Genomic DNA, 18,407 nt, shown 5'->3' with positions numbered 1-18,407 from the left:
AGGTTTAATTAGGTTTTTAATGTATTAATTAAGCTTAATGTATATCAGTTTATATTTGCATATATTTTTCTTTTATTTCTATTTGTAATACTATGGATTACACCCTTTTATTCCTATTTGTAATACTATGGATTACACCCTCCCCCGTTAACTCTATGCACGTCTCTGTGCATGAAACTAACAGGCTGTGTGACTACTGCATCAGCTGCCTTTGTAAAGCTGTTGTTTTCAATGATGGAGTCAGTCACAGCCGTGCTAAGACTCTGAAAAAGAGACTGCACTATAGAGACCAACGGGTTACCCAATTCAGGATAAGTAAAAATCCGTGGTTTCTGCCTAACTCTATCAGACTTCCTGATAACATTACCATCATTTTCATGTTTCTTCGTTTCAGTTTCATGCTCACTAACTTTTACAGTTTCCTCTACAGGTATTTGCTGGTCACCTAAATTGACAGGAACCTCTGCAGGTAAGTTTTCATCAGACTCCACAACATCTGGATCATCAACAGGTAGAACATTCAAGGTAGGTGCATTGTCTATTTGAAAATTCTCTATTTCAGGTAAACATTCGATCGGACTGTCTGCTGAAACAGGTAGATTTTCAGTTGAAATGTGACCGACAGTGTCTTGAACTATTGGAATTGAGGGAACCTCAGTTTGTGGCCCGGTTCCAGCTTCATAAACCTCAGTAAACGTTATGTTCGTCGGTATTAGAAGATCACTGTGCATCAGCTCTAAGCTGCTGTCATCATCATCAGAGTCAAAATCTACCTGGTCTTGTACTTTGTTACAGGGGTTTTTACGAGTTGGAGGACGTTTCCGAGTACTGGGCAATTCAAGTACTTCCTCAGGTAACTGTAACAAATCACAAGGCAGTAAAAGGTCTCTGTGAAGCGTTCTTAGAGGGCCTTCTTTACCCTCTGGCTTGACAGTGTACACTGGGAGATCACCCGCTCTTTTCACAACAACATATACAAGTGATTCCCACTTGTCTGCCAACTTCTGTTTTCCCCTCAAGTGCACGTTTTTTACCAGGACCCTATCCCCAATGTCTAAAACAGATTCAACAACATGCTTATCGAAACGAGCTTTGTTTCTTTCTCCAACTTTAGCAGTACTTTTCATTGCCAAATCATACGTTTTTTTCAACCTACACTTCAAATCATGCACAAACTGCGAATGAGTTTTGTACTCCTCTCTGTTCAGCGGAACATCAAATGCCAAATCTATAGGTAACCGCGGCTGCCTTCCAAACATTAATTCATAGGGGCTAAACCCAGTGGAATCATGCTTGGTGCAGTTATACGCATGAACAAGAGGTTTCACAAAACTACTCCAATGTACTTTGTCACATTTTTTCAAAGTACCAAGCATGTTTAAAAGAGTACGGTTGAACCGTTCGACGGGGTTCCCCCTGGGGTGGTAAGGGGTTGTCCTAATCTTATGAATTCCCATCAATTTGCATAGTTCTTTTATAGTCTTTGACTCAAAGTCGGCCCCTTGATCACTGTGTAATTTTTCAGGAATTCCATAATGAACTATAAAATTCTCCCAAAGAGCTTTAGCAACCGTACGCGACTTCTGATTACAAGTTGGAACAGCAACCGCATACTTGGTAAAGAAATCTGTGATAACCAGCACATCTTTGGTGTTTCGGGAATCTGGTTCAATGGACAAAAAATCCATACACACTAGCTCAAGGGGTCGAGTCACTTGAATATTAACCAAGGGTGCAGCATGATCTGGTAAAGATTTACGACAAACACACCTAGGGCAGGTCCGGATCTTTCTTTCAATATCCACAAGCATTTTAGGCCAATAAAACCTAGATCTCACAAGGTCCAGTGTACGATCTACACCCAAATGCCCCATGTCATCATGTAGACATGTCAAAACCATACTACGCAAAGACTCAGGAAGAACTAGCTGATAAGTGATGGTATCTCCATCATGCCTCCTCCGATAGAGGATTCCATTTTGCAACTCCAACTTACTGAGTTCCCTCATAAGCAAAGAGAGCATAGGAAGTTCTTTCCGTACTAAAGGAGGGATTGTCTCACCTGTTTCTAACTGGACAATGACTTCACGGATAATGGGGTCAGATCTTTGTTTTTCTTTTAAATCATTCTCTCCAAATGTTGGCACTACCGGACAACCAAAATTATTCTCATCATGATCAAAACTGCCTGGGATTGCATCAACATGGATTGCAAGGGACTCAACTAAAGTCATAGGAGTAACACCACAATCCACGGACTTGCAATAGACAAGGTGCTTATCACATATGGCCTGAATGACTTCAGGCGTCATGGTCTGGACATCATCAAACAGGTGGTTCAGTGCAAATTGACGAATTCGTTCCTGTTCCTTCTGAGATGCAACATCATTTTTTAAAGCACCATGAGGAAGTCTGGACAAACTGTCAGCATCTATGTTCTGTTTTCCAGCTCTGTACTGCAATTTAAAGGAAAATGCTGAAAGAGCGGAAAGCCACCTGTAGCTCGTAGAATCTAACTTAGCCGAGGTTAATACATAAGTAAGTGGATTACTGTCGGTAACTACAGTAAATTGGTTACCGTACAGATAATCGTAGAATTTTTCAGTTACCGCCCATTTAAGGGCCAAAAACTCTAATTTATGAGCGGGATAACGGGCTTCACTTCGAGAAAGTCCACGGCTGGCATAAGCAATTACTTTTAACTGCCCTTCTTGCTCCTGGTACAAAGCCGCTCCCAACCCCACAGTGCTGGCGTCCGTATGTAAAACATACGGAAGTTTAGGATCGGCAAAACCAAGCACTGGAGCAGTAGTAAGTGCTTCGATGATGGCTTCAAACGCTTTCTGACAATTTGCAGACCAACGGCTCCCAAAGGGCTCTTTGGGATTGTGGTAATCTCTCCGTTCCCTAACTTTAGAGCTCTTTCTATGCGGTGGATAACCTGACGTCAAATCATTTAAAGGCTTCACAATGGCTGCATAATCGCGAATAAATCTGCGGTAATACCCTGAAAAACCTAAAAATGATCTGAGTTCCTTCAGGTTTTTCGGAACAGGCCAAGTTTTCAGTGCCGCAACCTTGTCTGGATCGGTCTCTACACCACTGCTAGACACTATGTGCCCAAGATATTTCACAGAAGTCTGAAAAAATCTGCATTTTTCCAGAGAAAGCTTCAACCCAAACTCCCGCAAGCGATGCAACACTCTTAACAACCTACGCTCGTGCTCCTCTAAGGTGTCAGAAAACACTATCAAGTCATCCAGAAAAACAACGACCTCTTTTAAATGAACATCGCTCATACACCGTTCCATCAGTCTTTGAAAGGTACTGGGAGCATTCGTAACCCCTTGCGGCATTCGATTGAACTCCCAGAAACCTAACGGACAGACAAAAGCGGTTTTGTGCTTATCGGACTCCTCAACCTCGATCTGGTAATAACCAGATTTAAGGTCCAAAACAGAGAACCAACGAGAACCAGTAAGAGCGGAAAAAGTTTCCTCCAAATTTGGCAAAGCGTAAGCATCTTTGATCGTTTGCAGGTTAAGTTTACGGTAGTCAACACAGAGACGGACATCCCCATTCTTTTTCCGAACAACTACGATCGGTGAAGAAAAAGGGGACTCCGACTCCCGGATGACACCGGCATCTAATAACTCCTGCAGATGTTTCCGCACAGCATCAAAATCTTGCGGGTGAATGGGGCGAGCTCTCTGTTTAAATGGGGTTTGGTCATGTAGCCTTATGCGATGCGTCACTTTATCAGTCTTGCCGAAATCTAAATCATGAAGAGCAAAAACATCTGACATCGCACACAACTTTTGTGAAATTCTCTCCTTCCACTCATTAGGTATTGGTGAGTCACCAAAATCCAAAGTGTACGGTGGTAACTCTTTACCCTGACTGTTGGACTCTGTGGCAGGTTCCTTAACATTCACACTTTGCAGTGAATACAATTCTGCAATGACACTCTTTGCAGGAACTAAAATGTCATGCTCAGTTTCATTTTTCAGGATCACTGGGATTTTCTGAAATGATCTCTGGGAAAGAGTGACAAGAGAAGATGCACACAAAAGACCTCCAGGCAAGGAAGACTGAAGAGGAGCCTCCATCAGAACCCACTTATCAGAGGAAAGCTCTCTGGAATTTATTGAACCCTCAAGCACAAGAGTTTGTCCTGCAGGGACAACTTCAGGCTTTGTACCCTGGGCTCGAACAAGTCCAATCATGCTATTGGTTTTTTGCTTGAATCGATGTCTGAGAACATTCATGACAACTTTGAATCCATACGGTAATACATGTGAAGGCTGGGCTACTTCAGAATCAAACTGGACTTCATAGGCTAAGTCAAGAGTGTTTGTACCAATAAGAACAGGAGACTGGACATTACTGCTAGTATCTGCAGTGACCAAAGCAAGAGTGTTAAGTGTGATCTCTGCTCCAAGGAATTCTTTTGGGAACACTACATCAATCTCAACATAGCCCAGATACGGTACAAACTGTCCATTTGCAGCTTCCACCTCAAGATGTTCAAGCGGTTTTATCTCTAGATGAGACAAATTCTGTTCATAATATGTCTGAGAAACAGTGGTTACCTGCGAACCTGTGTCAAAAAGAACACTACACTTTTGACCCGCTATAGAGACTTCAGCAGTGCATTTTGCCCCTACCAAGCCCTTAGGCAAAATAAAAGGTTTGCTTCTACTGCTAGCATGGTGATTGCAAAATTTACTATTCTTGGGACGCCTGCTACATTTTTCAGCCCCCGTTTGTCCCACAACTGGAGCTGATTCTATTTTAAAGGAGTGCGATGGGATGACCCCATTTGTGCCTCCCAGGACGACTGCCGCTCTTTTAAAAGCTTTCTTTTGGCAGCTACCAAGGCAGGATTTGCATCACGATCACATGTAGAAGCAATATGACTGTCTTCACCGCAGTGAAAGCAGTACCAGGGCTTAGGTTTACTCAGCTGCTTAAGAGGGACACTGCTTACAACTTCACTCAAGTTTGTTTGCACGGACTGGGTTTTGTTCATCCTAGTAGCAGATTGAGTTTTTGCAGACTTGCTTGGCTTAGCTTCAACAATTTGACCCTTCAACCCTACTACTTGCTTTTGCAAGTCACAAACCCTGCCCTCTGGAGCACACTGAGCTTGCTTTTTAGCTTTCGTTAAACCCTCAACTTGGTTCTGAAGCTCTGCAATTTGCTTTTTCAAATCTGAAACAATAGTCTGAGTCGATACAACCTCATCCGATGAAGCGCACACAGAGTAAGAGGATGTTCGCAGCTTGGATGCACCAAGATGTTTTCTCATACGGAGCTCTTTTGTGCTAATTTTGTCTTCTGCTGTTCGCAACAGTAATAACAATTCTGAGAAGGAAGGGGGATTGGCCTTCTTTTGTTCTAGTTGTAATTCTGAAATGAGGGCATCGTCCCAACAACCCCTACAGAATTGTCTTACTAAGTGTCGATCAGCCTCACTAGAGGGCACACCACCTCTTCTAATAGCCTGTGCAAGAGCTACTTGCAATCGCTGTAAAAACTGTGATGGCTTCTCTCCTGCATTCTGCATTGTGCTTAAGAACTTAGCAAAGAGTTCGTCACCATCCTCCACCGTTCCGAAAGCTGAATGTAAAAGATCAAGATAAGCTCTAGGCGTTGCATGCAGACCTAGCCTCCTCACAATGTCTGATGCTGGAGGTAGAAGGCTGTCAATAATTTTTCTAGATCTGACTAAATCAGACACGGCTGGGTCTTGTAGCATGAGTTCTACACTGTTGTGCCAAATCTCATAATCTACCTCATTCGCTGGACGAGGGGACCGCCCAGAAAAGAATCTTAGCTTGAGAGGAGCATGCATGTGAGAAGTAGCTTCTTCACTCTTCACAATATGCTCAACTACAACACGCTGTATCTCTGGGGGATTCACATTAGGAACATTCGTCCCAACTAATGGAACAAATGCAGCACCCATAGGTATTTCCTGGCTCCCCTGAGCAGGGTTAACTTGAGGAATACCTGAGCGCAAATCAGAGGCAACATCTGTAGTATCGTCATCAGCCTGTGCTATGGGTTCCCTGCATTTAGAAAGCTCTTCTTGTAAGAGGTCCTCAAAACGCCTACCACTAAGCTTTGCAATGCTTTTCAGCTTTTCCATATAGCCCTTGGTGGCACTAGTAGTGACGGTTTCAACATAAATACTGGACAAAGCTTTGATCTCATACTGAATATTAGCCTGATGTGGATTTTCAAAAATGAATGGTAACTGGGGCTCTAGGATTTTCACTGCACTTCCACTCTCATATTCAACTATCACATTTTTGTGATGGGGGACCCAGGACTGTCAATGCGGACAATTCTATTTATGCACCCATATTTACCTAGATGCTCGGTCAGATCAGTATCACTCTCTGTGTCTGTAGTTCCGCTTACAATAAGAGAATTTGGAACCTTAATGTTCTCCTGTTCAATGATTTCCATCTTTACATTGTAAAGTCTATTTAAATACGTCTGATTTCTTACTATAGTCACTCTCTACTTACTGCTCCTGGCTGGCTCGCCAAACTGTAGCGCCACCCTCAGGTCACCCACGTCACTACAACTGCTTAGACTGCGTGAACCCGAGGGAAAACGTGGACCAGTACTGTAGGTTCGTAGGAGCAGAAATGAGAGACTGACCAAAGAGAACAGACAACAGAAATTAGTTTAAACTATAATGAACTTTATATAATAAAGAAAGAAATAAAAACAATAATTGTCTTAATTTCTCTTTCCAGAGGAAAAAAAACAACAATAAAGAAGAACAACTTCTTTCAAAGAAAAGAAACTTGGTTATCAATAAACCCTCTTAATGATAATAAAAAATGAAAACCAAATAAACAAAAGAATGAATTGTCTCTTTTTTTTCCTTTCTTGAAAACCCCTTATTTAATCTTTTCTTTCTCTCTGACAAACTGGTTTATTTATTTCAATTTTATGGTTTTATATATATATTTTAGCTTATTTTAAGTACAACGTTTGACCTATTTTTATTTATAGCTAATTGACGTGTCCTAATTATATTACTTTATTCTATTAGAAGTAAACTACATGTAGTATCAGCTAATTTTATGTTAGTTTAAGCAAAATACTCAAATTATCAACTCAGCTTGCAAAACCAAAGATAAATACCCCAAATGACAATGAATAAATCACAATTATGAAATAAAATAACAATTTGTCTTCACACTAATAAAGTGCAAATGAAAAACAATAATGAAACAATATAACTCTCAGAAAAAATGACAAAAGGTTCAGTGAAGGCTAATTCCAACAGTCTTTGTTGTAGACTTTATATATCAGTCTCTGAAATCACGAGGAAAAATATTGTTTTGAGTTCAATCCATAAATTGAGTCCTACCGTCCTGCTGCCCAGAACATACCACAGTACAGGTGGAAAGGAAGAAAGTGTGATGCCAGCTTACTCTGTCATCCAGCACAGTTCTGTCATGAAGATGAAACATTAAACAACAGGTGCAATCGCTGCAATTTCACCGTGAATGTGTTCAATCGAGATCCGTTGGGTGGCCCGCCATCTCATTGCACGCGATGACAACCGCGATCCGTGTCCTCGCTGCATCCGCGTCAATATCAAAGTAATATCGCAAGATCAACAAACAATCAGGTCCGATGAATCACTATCAATATCTTTTTAGACGTTCTGTCAAGTTTAAAAGACAGGATTTCACTCGTTTCTCGCTGGATTAGCTTTCCGATCCCAGCTTCCATGCGCTCGCTTCTCTTCCGTTTCTTCCTCTGACGTCACTGACGTTGTTTACGTCGTTCCGCTGCACGTATTTCCTTTCACCTGATAGGTCAGTGGTGAGCTCAAATTTAACCTCTTAAGGGCAAAGTAACAATATACATCTTCACAATTCACAAAATTCAGAAAATAAAACTAAATCATCAACAATAAACAAACAGGAAAACAAAAAATACCTTGAGGCAATTTAAAGATTTAAACTTGAATTCTATTTATGAAGTACTTTTAAATTAATCTATTAATTAGGTTTAATTAGGTTTTTAATGTATTAATTAAGCTTAATGTATATCAGTTTATATTTGCATATATTTTTCTTTTATTTCTATTTGTAATACTATGGATTACACCCTTTTATTCCTATTTGTAATACTATGGATTACATCTTCAAAACGAAGAAGGCTGTCATATGGAACTTATGGTATTTATAGTGGCTTAGGAATCTTCTGATTAGTGAATCATAAATTGAATAATGCGGGACCAGCAGCAAACAATCATAAGCATGTGATCCTCTCGAAATTAGTTTATAAATAAACTTCACTTAACACTGAATAAAGTACATGAGGTGCACATGCGGTGATTACAGTTCGTCCTGTTTTTCAGCTGTGAGAATTACAAGCCGTTTCTAAAGTATAAATTTCAGGTGTTGGTTTGGACAAAAACTAAAATACAAAATATTCCTTCTACCACGTGCCATTGCTTTTATTTAGAACACAATTTAAATCAGCTTTAAATCAGCTTTTAGGCTCGATAGTCAAACACACTGCTGTTGGTGTCGTCAATCTGACAACCTGCGCTGGCGTTTGTTTTGAACCCGAGTGCAATACCTAGTTCAACCACTGGCTGTCAAAGTTACATACTACACCAGGGGTGGCCAACCCTGTTCCTGGAGAGCCACCTTCCTGCAGATTTCAGTTGCTACCCATATCAAACACACCTGCCTGTAATTATCATGTGGTGTTCAGGTCCCAATTAATTGGTTCAGGTGTGTTTGATATGGGTAGCAACTGAAATCTGCTGGAAGGTGGCTCTCCAGGAACAGGGTTGGCCACCCCTGTAATACATGCTGTTGGATTATTAAAATAATGAACGATAATCAAGGTATTTTTGGTTTAATATAAAGGTTTAAACTCTTTATAGAGATCAAATCAATAAATATTTGAATAAATCAATCAAAAATTTATTCTAAACTTTTTGTTAAATCATTTTTGTTCATTTAAATGAGTGTTAAATGTTGGACTTGAAATGTTGAGCAATAAATATAAAAAATCTAAGCAATATTTCGAGTTCAAATATATATTTAAAAAATAAACCAAAAGAGGCGGTGCGGTGAAGGCAAGAGGGTCACTGGTTAGAGCCTCGGCTGGGTCAGTTGGCATTTCTGTGTAAAGTTTGCATGTTCTCCTTATGTTACCGTGGGTTTTTCCCGGGTGCTCCGGTTTTCCCACAGCCCAAAGACATGCGCTATGGGTGAATTGGGTAAGCTAAATTGTCTGTAGAGAATGAGAGTGTATGGGTGTTTCCCAGTGTTGGGTTGCAGCTGGAAGGACATACGCTGTGTAAAACATATGCTGGAGAAGTTGGTGATTCATTCCGCTGTGGCAGTCCCAGATTAATAAAGGGACTAAGCCGACAAGAAAATAAATGAATAAACAAAAAGACTTATAGAGATTAAATCCATCCATATACTGTATGAATAAAAGCAGTCATAGCTGTTCTGTTTCATACATAAAACACGTGTGTTGACCAATCAGCTTCATTCAGTGGAACAAACCATTTAATCAAAGCAATAAATAAGCATGTCATTGGTGTTTATTGGCTGGTAGTGAGGCACTGTGGGACTGTCACCGAAATGGGAACAAATGCAGTACATCAAATTCAGGGACTGTATGGTGTAATCTCTCTCCCCTGATGCAAGCCGAAAATCGAACTCCTGCCACAACTGGGGATTAGCCAAGGCCAGGAGAAAATAATGATAATAATTACAATTATTGATCTCTTGTACCGCGTGTGCAAACGCAGTAAACCACGGCGTCTGCTGCTCATTCGCTTTCCTCTAGCGAGAGTTTAGAGCTTTGCTGGGAAAGATAATGTACCACTTTAAGCATCAGTTGTCACACTCAAACACAGTTGAAAAAGAGAACGAGATATAGAAGGGAATTAAAGTGAGTTATAAATTGGTCACCCAGACTTTTGGCTTATGGTTTAAAGTCTGATCTACACCATAGTCGATTCAGGCTGAAAACTGTCCATATTAAGGAGTAGTTCACCCAAAAATGTAAATTACTATTTCCAGGGTCTCTGCAGGTTTCGTTAAGTCAAATTTAAGACTTTTTAAAGGTGCCCTATGATAAAAAAATATGGATAATACCAAGGCGTAGTAAAATAATAAAAGATCAGTAAATAGAAATGGGCATACTGTGAGCCTCACTGTGTCCTAATTTCATGTAAATTCCACGAGTGTAAAACCCCAGTGGACAATGAGCCAATCAGAGGAAAAAACTAACTGTGATGGGACTTACGGGCCACGCCCTCCACATTTGCATGTGTTGCTACTTCAGGTCATTTATCCGAACCTGATGAGCAGCTACTTCATCAAAAGAACACAACTCTCTCTCAGCTCTGAAATCATTCATGTGCACACCTCAGGCTGTGTTTGATAAGCCAAACATTTTCTAGTGATACTACAGTGATATTTTGTCATCCCTTAGTTATTTTACGTGAATATTTCACTTAGCGCTGCATGGTTAATCAACAAAAGATTGTGATCTCCATTTGACCCTACACACAATCTTAAATCTGCTTTACTACAATTCAGCCAATTATATTTTCAAGGTTAAGTCTTCTTGCTCAGCTACATGAACACCTCCACATGGTCTTAAAAGTGTCACATACTGTGTTTATAAGGTATAATAGAACAGAATCTGCATAGGCTGTGAATAACAGGTAATAAAGTTGTAAATATTGTTCCGTTTGTTGCACAGAGCTATTGTTTAGGAGCCGCACTTGAAGGACTATTTGCATGTATGTTTTTTTTTTCTCAGAGTGACGACAGCCATGACATGAACACACTTGACAGTGAAAGTCAAACCAGCATGCACATTATTTAAATTATTATTTAGAATAGGCTATATGCAGAAACATGCAGAAGGACTTTTAATTTGGTAGTAACCTGGATCAAACGCTTCCGGTGAACTGTATGCCGTTACAAAATCGGCGCGTTTATGGTCTGTTATCTTTAAAAATACCTGATCTTCACTGTCTAAATCAGGACCCTACTGAAAAAAACAGCTTAAACCAGCCTAGGCTGGTTGGCTGGTTTTAGCTGGTCGACCAGGCTGGTTTTAGAGGGGTTTTGGCCACTTCCAGGCTGGTTTCCAGCCATTTCCAGCCTGGTCTTAGCTGGTCAGGCTGGGAGATGACCAGCTAAAACCAGCTTGATCAGCCTAGCCAGGCTGGGAGCCCAGCCAAAACCAGCTATGTCCAGCTTAAAGCAGGCTTGTCAAGCTGGTTTTAGCTGGATTTAGCTGGTCATTTTCCACCCTGACCAGCTAAGACCAGGCTGGAAATGGCTGGAAACCAGCCTGGAAATGGCCAAAACCCCTCTAAAACCAGCCTGGTCGACCAGCTAAAACCAGCCAACCAGCCTAGGCTGGTTTAAGCTGGATTTTTTAGCAGGGGAATGTCAAATGTATGGCCCAAGGGCCGGGTCAGGCCTGCAAACGGGTTTAATCCAGCCTCCAAGATGATTCTGTAGAGTATAAAAAGGAGATGCAATTTTTCAGTAAAAGAAACTGCTGTTCCAATTGTGTCCACTGGATGGCAATTTCAAACTGTTAATTTTAGCTTCTCAGAGAGAAAGATTACATCCATGCACTGCCATATCACACTGAGGTGATCTCACGAGGAAACGTAACAAATTCACATTTGGTCATTTTAGTTTACTAATTCAAGTTAGAAGGCATGGCACCCAACCACACCCCTGAGCCAAACCGTCATTGGTGGATAAGCAAATCGTACTAAACTGTACGAATGAGATCGTATGAATTCATATGTATTAGCTACTAAATTAAAATGTTACGAATTGCCGTGAGATAATGTTGCCCTCAGGCTTCAGCTTTATGTTTTATGTTGATCTTTTTAAAACAAAGAAAAAAATCTAAACTTGTTGTTTTAAGTTATATATACCATGATTTTACCAGTCCGACCCACTTGGGAATAGATTTTCCTCCATATGGCCTCTGAGCTAAAATGAGTATAAATAATTATAACTGAGATTTTTCAACTCGGTTTACGCTTCAACAACTAAATGAACGCTAAAGTCTTTTTAACTGATTATATTTTATTACATTACAGTATCGATGCTGTAAAAGGAACTGTAATAAATTGAAAAAGTCACATTAACTCTTTAGCAAGCGCCCCGATGAGGACGCACTGAGGCGCTGTTTTTTTTTTTTTTTTGCATACCCTATTATGAATAGTTGTGTTCTGATGTAATCACTTTACTGTGAATTAACAACCAGGATTTAATTAAAGTCTATTCAAGTCCACAATTCCAAGTCTATACATAATGTAGCATTTTTACCAACAGTAGACCTACACATAGGCCTAATATTATTGCTGTTTTACCATATAAATAATAATAATAATAGCCTACTCATATCAGCCTTTTTTACATGTACAGTATCCAGAAAAAAATCGTGATCTTGATTTTAAGCGAAAGAAAAACAGTGATTCTCATTTACCCATAATCGTGCAGCCCTAATTTCACTTTAGTAAGTGGGACTTTTATTTTGAAAACGCGAGCGGCAAATTGTTTACTGTGTGATACTGGGCAACCACCGTACAAGTCTGTTTCAAACTCGCCTCAGGACGAAAAATGCGAGATATTCATATTACTCATTTATTCATCACCACTTCAAAGAGGCATAAGGTATGTTTAGTTACATCTTTTGTTATTTTATAGGGTTTATTGTGAGATTTGATGTTTATGTTTCAACAAACACATGTAGACTCCTGTCAGATCATTCAGCTCAACTGTCATGTGTTCATGCCGAGTTTGATATATTTTTTCTTTGACTGTAGCTTCAAAATACAACGCACACATCTCTATCATTCTCTTTTATCAAGTTTAATTATAATTTGTCCTTTATTCACAACAGATCTGGTGAGCTAAATAGGTTAACATCACTCTGATTGGGTTTATATTTGTCTGTGTTCAATGTACATGCATTTTTTATTGCAAAACAAGAACAACAGCATACAAATATTGAGGAATACAGTACTTAAAATTTTTAACATCAAAGGAACAAATCAATAGGGAATAATAGCAAAAAAATTGCAGAGAATATATAAATTACAAAAAATTTGTATAAGAAAATTATTCCAAAAGTGCATACATCCTTATAGCTTTTTTAAATCGAAAAATCTTTTAGGGTTTAATTATAATGCTTAATATCAATTTTTAACAAATTTTAGGTTTATCATTGGACCATTTTTGTTTGTGAACATGGTACTTCCCATATATAATCATTACTTTAATAAACAAACTTTGCTCCAAAGTTTTATTAATATTATTATTGTATATCAAAAAAAAATGTTTACATGAAAACTGAATTTTTCATTTTGTAAGTTTCAATATAAGATATTCAACATCTAACCAAAACATTTGGGTATATGTGCATTCATAAAATAGATGTTATCGATTCCTCCTCTAATTCACAAAAGGTGTACGCAACACTTTTTTTAACAACTTGTTTCACTGGATAAATAAATGAAGGAGTTTAAATGTCACCTCTTTAACTTTATTAGTGAGACACAGTATTTTATAGGTAAGTTCCAGACTTTTTTTCATTTCATCGGCTCAACAGTGTACATCATGCTCTGTGTGTGTGTGCCTGTAAGAGGCATGTCAGAGCGAGCTCATTAATATTCATGACATGAGCCATATATGGTCAATCATGGACCTTTTGATTCTTTGGTTATTTATGGACTAACGGTTTAATATTTCTGGCATGGATGTTAATTAGCTGATTATATGGTGATTTTTGTCAGGCCAGAATAACGAATGTTTTGGATGTTGGTACGAAACACTGATCCAGTAAATGTATTTCAGAAGCCAGAGTGAGAAATGAGTTTATACTGTAGTTTTCGAGTCTGTAAAGAGCTTCGCATTAAAGGACATGTTCATTCAGGCAGTCGTGAAGAGACTGTCTGACTGACAGCAAATGGCCATCTTCATCTGTATGTCTCTTTCTTTGTCAGGAGTGGCTTGAAGTTACTGAAATTTGAATGTCACAGTGCTGCAAGCTGAAAAATTGAGTTCTGTCTCTGTACGTCTGGCTTGGTTCAATAGACTGAAAAATCAGTCGATCAAACAAGTGAATGAATGGATGGATGAAGGAATAGTTGAATGGCATCAAACAGAAACAAACCAGTAAGTGAATAGGCTCGTCGATATGTGTTTATTTTTAGATAAGAAGAACTCAGCAGCACTTATTGAAGCACAGGAATGATGGTTCGGGGTGGTTGCTGGGTAATCGAATAGGCTGAATTGTTTCACCTTTAATCTTGAGTTTGTCCAGAAGTATTTTGAAAGCAGAACTGTACAACTGTTCATCACCAGCCTAGAAATCCATGAAGAATTAAAATAAATAATGAGAACTATGGGCGACACACTGGTTAGCTCTGTCAGCTCACAGCAAGAAAGTTGCTGGTTCGAGCCCCGGCTGAATCAGTTGGCTTTTTTGGCATGTTCTCCCTGTGTTAGCGTGGGTTTCCTCCCGGTGCTCCGGTTTCCCCCACAGTCCAAACACATGCGCTATAGGTGAACTGAATAAACTAAATTGCTCATGGTGTATGTGTGTGAATGAGTGTGTATGGGTGTTTACCAGTACTGAGTTGCAGCTGAAAGGGCATCTACTGTGTAAAACGTAAGCTGGATTAGTTGGTGGTTCATTCTGCTGTGGCAACCGCTAATGAATAAAGGGAGTAAGCCGAAAGAAAAATCAAGGAATGGGAAGTAGGGATGCTACAATCTCATGAACTGATTGCAAATGTTTGTCTGTGAGTTTACAAGCAGAGGAAGATGCACACGCTAGAGCTGTAATCGGACCATAAAAATTAGGCCCGATGGGGCCCGAGCCCGACAGGTACATTTTGATTGACAGCTTTATAAAGCTCAAACCCGTTTACAACCAAATGTGCACAGTCACACAGCTCTTTTGTCTTTTTTCAAGAACGAGTCATTAAAATGTTTAACAATTTATTCGTAACAAATGTAGGCTATATGCCACTTGGAAATTGGAACAAAGAAATAAAATAAGTCCTCTGAAACATCGTAACATCTCAGCACTCTAAATAGGCCTTGGTACATACACTTAGCCTTTAAATTGGCTAACACACCGCTGAAAATAAGTCTTCCCTTACAAATTAAATTAAAATAAATTCAAAATTATGACGGGTGTTTCGCAAAAGCAAAATTAAGATGAAGGCTGTGTGAGATTTGTTTCGCCACTTCTCTTTACAATCTGGCATTAAGGCGACAGTGAAGCTAAATATTAAAAAAATAATGCCAACATTAGCCTGTTTACTCTGACTACATTATGATTTTCGGCGAGGCAGTGGCGCAGTAGGTAGTGCTGTCGCCTCACTGCAAGAAGGTCCCTGGTTCCAACCTCAGCTCAGTTGGCGTTTCTGTGTATAGTTTGCCTGTTCTCCCTGCCTTCGCGTGGGTTTCCTCCGGGTGCTCCGGTTTCCCCCACAGTCCAAAGATATGCGATACAGGTGAATTGGGTAGGCTAAATTGTCCGTAGTGTATGAGTGTGTGTGTGTGGATGTTTCCCAGAGATGGGTTGCGGCTGGATAAGTTGGCGGTTCATTCCGCTGTGGCGACCCCAGATTAACGACAGCTTAGAAAATGAAAGCAAAACCAAATCCTGGACATTTTAGTAAATTTAGAAACGCCGGCAGGACACAAAAAGGTGCAGGTCTCTGTTGGTCTACAGAACACGCGAGTGTTGACAGTTCTCGCACACACAGAATGAGCAATATGAAACGGGTAAAGGAGAGAAGATTTTCCACTACTTAATCACACGGGGATGTTTGTTTATATTTGGGTGATACAAAAAAAATGTAATAGGAGGATAATAACAGTAAAAAAAATGTCACTAAATATACTTGGGTGGTCGCTAATATACCTGGGTGGCCCGCCCAAGTAAAGTCTATGTGTGGGAAGGACTGTACTTAGAGGGAAAATGTGCTTTATGCATTATCCGCTTGTTAAGTGTGACGTCACGCGAAGCGGCTTCCAGGTCCAAGCGCTCTATTCAACTGAATGGGGAGACTCATGAAATGGTAATAATAAACGCTTACAAAGCGATTTAAGGCTTTTGAAAATCACGATCGCAGTATATATGTCCATGCCTAATATCGGATGGCCAGAAAGTGATTATTTTTTTATAAATTGTTAAAATTTTGGTATTTGTTATGCAGCAAGCCCAGAGATTGTTGTCTGCATTATGATTTTATTTAAAATTAACTTTAATGTGTGATAAGAATAAAAAGTGATCATAAACGAATGATTTCTCCACTCAAATGAGTGGTGGCTTGGACCCGGAAGCAGTATTACATACGTCACAAACACGTCACCACTTAAAGGGTCACGAAACACCCAAACACATTTTTTTGAGCTGTTGACAGTCGTATATGTGTCCCACACTGCTAAAAACACTATTAGGACACCTATATTTCACTAAAAAGTGTAAATTGGTTGTTTTTGCATAATTTCAAGCAAATTTGTACTTCCGGTTTGAAACGAATTTTTGAAGCTGCGTCACGGCCATGACATAATAGCGTGTATTTCAGCGTGCAGACTGGAGTCTGGAGTCTTATTACGTCTTACAGTGTGATGCATTAATGCATGAGTAAGGCTTGGTTCAAACCAATCAGCGCGCTCTATTGTGCATCTTCATTAATATTCATTACTGTCACAGTGTTTAGACGACAGACACACCACGTTGTGTTGGCAAAACAAGCATGAAGTGTTGCTTTTATAGTTTGCTGCCGTTAAGTTCATTTCACTCGTTTCATTTTCTCTCTGTGAGAGCTCATCTGGAGTCACGTGAGGATTAACGGTGTACGCGACACTCGACAACAATAACTTACGTGTCTAAGGAGGATTGTTGTTTACCTGAGAGCTGTTCTCATCTGCAAATGCTGAGATCCGGATTCGCTTGTAGTCTCCTCTTAATAAAGACGCGGCTCTAGTCGCTGGTGATTGTCCTGTCTCTACAGATTTGGTACAGTGCTCTTTGTTTATTCAGTTTGTTCGTATCGAACTAAGTTAACTATTGCACAGAGTGTAAACATGTTAGCACCACAACCAAACTTTAACCTCGTGTAGGGTTTTCACTGCATTTTGTGACCGGAATAACACACGCGGCTTTCTGACACTACCTGCCGTGTGCATCTAAGCAGTCTAAGTTTCTGGGAAATGCTGAGGTTTTTTTTCTCTCATTCGCCATGCGGTATCAAACATTGATACGGTATCAAAAATACACGCTTGGAGCAGTTCCTCGAATCAAATATCTCGTTTGTCGCGAGTGGCATGAATGAATTCCCTGAATGAAAGAGCCAAACTGCAGTTAAAGTCCACCATTTAATAATTTGGCAAATAATTCATCTACAGATGTCCATGTAGGTTAAACACCATCACTTTCTCATGTGTGTGTATTTTGTCTCTGAAACTCGCGCGTGCCCAAAAAGACACTCCCACACCCTCCCACTTTAGTTCCTCCGACACTCCCCCCTAAACAGAGCTGGACACGCCCACTTTTCTGACTTTTTCCAAAGTAGAGGTGTGAAAACACCCTGCTGAAACGAGGGGGTTTCATGGCCCTTTAACAAGCGGATAAAGCTTGAAGAATCAGAATCGGTACTAAGTATCGACCGATCACCATGACAAGGAATCTGTACTCGATATCGGCTGCAAAAATCCTGATCGGAGCATCCCTAATAAGAACTTCTTTTAATGCATCTAGGTTGAGGGATTTGTTCTCTGAATTAAGAAATAATCGTCATTCATGTCTTATCAAGCACCGCTAACAACTTAATCTCAGAAACAAATGAGTGATTGTCAGAGCATAATGGCTATCCGTCTGCCATTTTACAGGAGGATTTCTTTCACATCTTTTTTTCCCTGCTCAAATTAATGTGGTTGAGGAAATCCGTGCCTTCCAAACGCATCTGACCTTTCTCTGATGAGCTTGCTGCGGTAGCCCACTGTTTTCCGGCGCTTCCAGCGAGGCGAGAGGAACATGCACTGATCCATAATTTAGAGAGCAGGCCAAAATCAGACGAGAGGGACTGCTTTGAAAACAAAAAGACAGACAAACAAGAGTTTGCTGAACCGCAGGATGGAAAACCACACCAAATGCCAAGCAAATGCTCAGAGCCTCATCCAGCTCTGAGAGGCCCCTAGCTGGAGGCATCGCCTCGCTTTCACAACAACGCCATGAGGTCGCAGAGTTTTAAAGCTAAAAGACGCTCACTCATATCTGCAGGACACCACTCAGATATCGGACAGCAGACCCTCTGCACCCTGTTTGCCTTT

General features: G+C 40.1%; 1 protein-coding gene and 1 long non-coding RNA gene across 10 annotated transcripts in view; one reads left to right on the top strand and one right to left on the bottom strand.

The window, feature by feature from the left end:
• LOC147841635 (uncharacterized) overlaps positions 1-18,407 on the bottom strand; it is a 183,201-nt gene that overhangs the window by 34,494 nt on the left and 130,300 nt on the right. The window lies entirely within an intron of this gene.
• LOC137490698 (bis(5'-adenosyl)-triphosphatase-like) overlaps positions 1-18,407 on the top strand; it is a 746,092-nt gene that overhangs the window by 703,209 nt on the left and 24,476 nt on the right. For 3 of the 8 annotated variants that reach the window (XR_015502299.1, XR_015502297.1, XR_015502298.1), the window contains exon 1: positions 12,615-12,728. The exons of the other annotated variants lie outside the window; for them this stretch is intronic. The gene's annotated coding sequence lies outside the window, so the exon portion shown is untranslated. Of the gene's footprint in view, positions 1-12,614; positions 12,729-18,407 lie in introns of those variants that run through there. 8 annotated transcript variants of the gene reach the window in all.

Source organism: Danio rerio, chromosome 11 (assembly GCF_052040795.2).
Source record: "Danio rerio strain M-AB ecotype USA chromosome 11, GRCz13ab, whole genome shotgun sequence".
Taxonomy (NCBI): Eukaryota; Metazoa; Chordata; class Actinopteri; order Cypriniformes; family Danionidae; genus Danio; species Danio rerio.
Note: the sequence above shows the minus strand (reverse complement) of the source record. Positions and strands in the feature narration are given on the sequence as shown.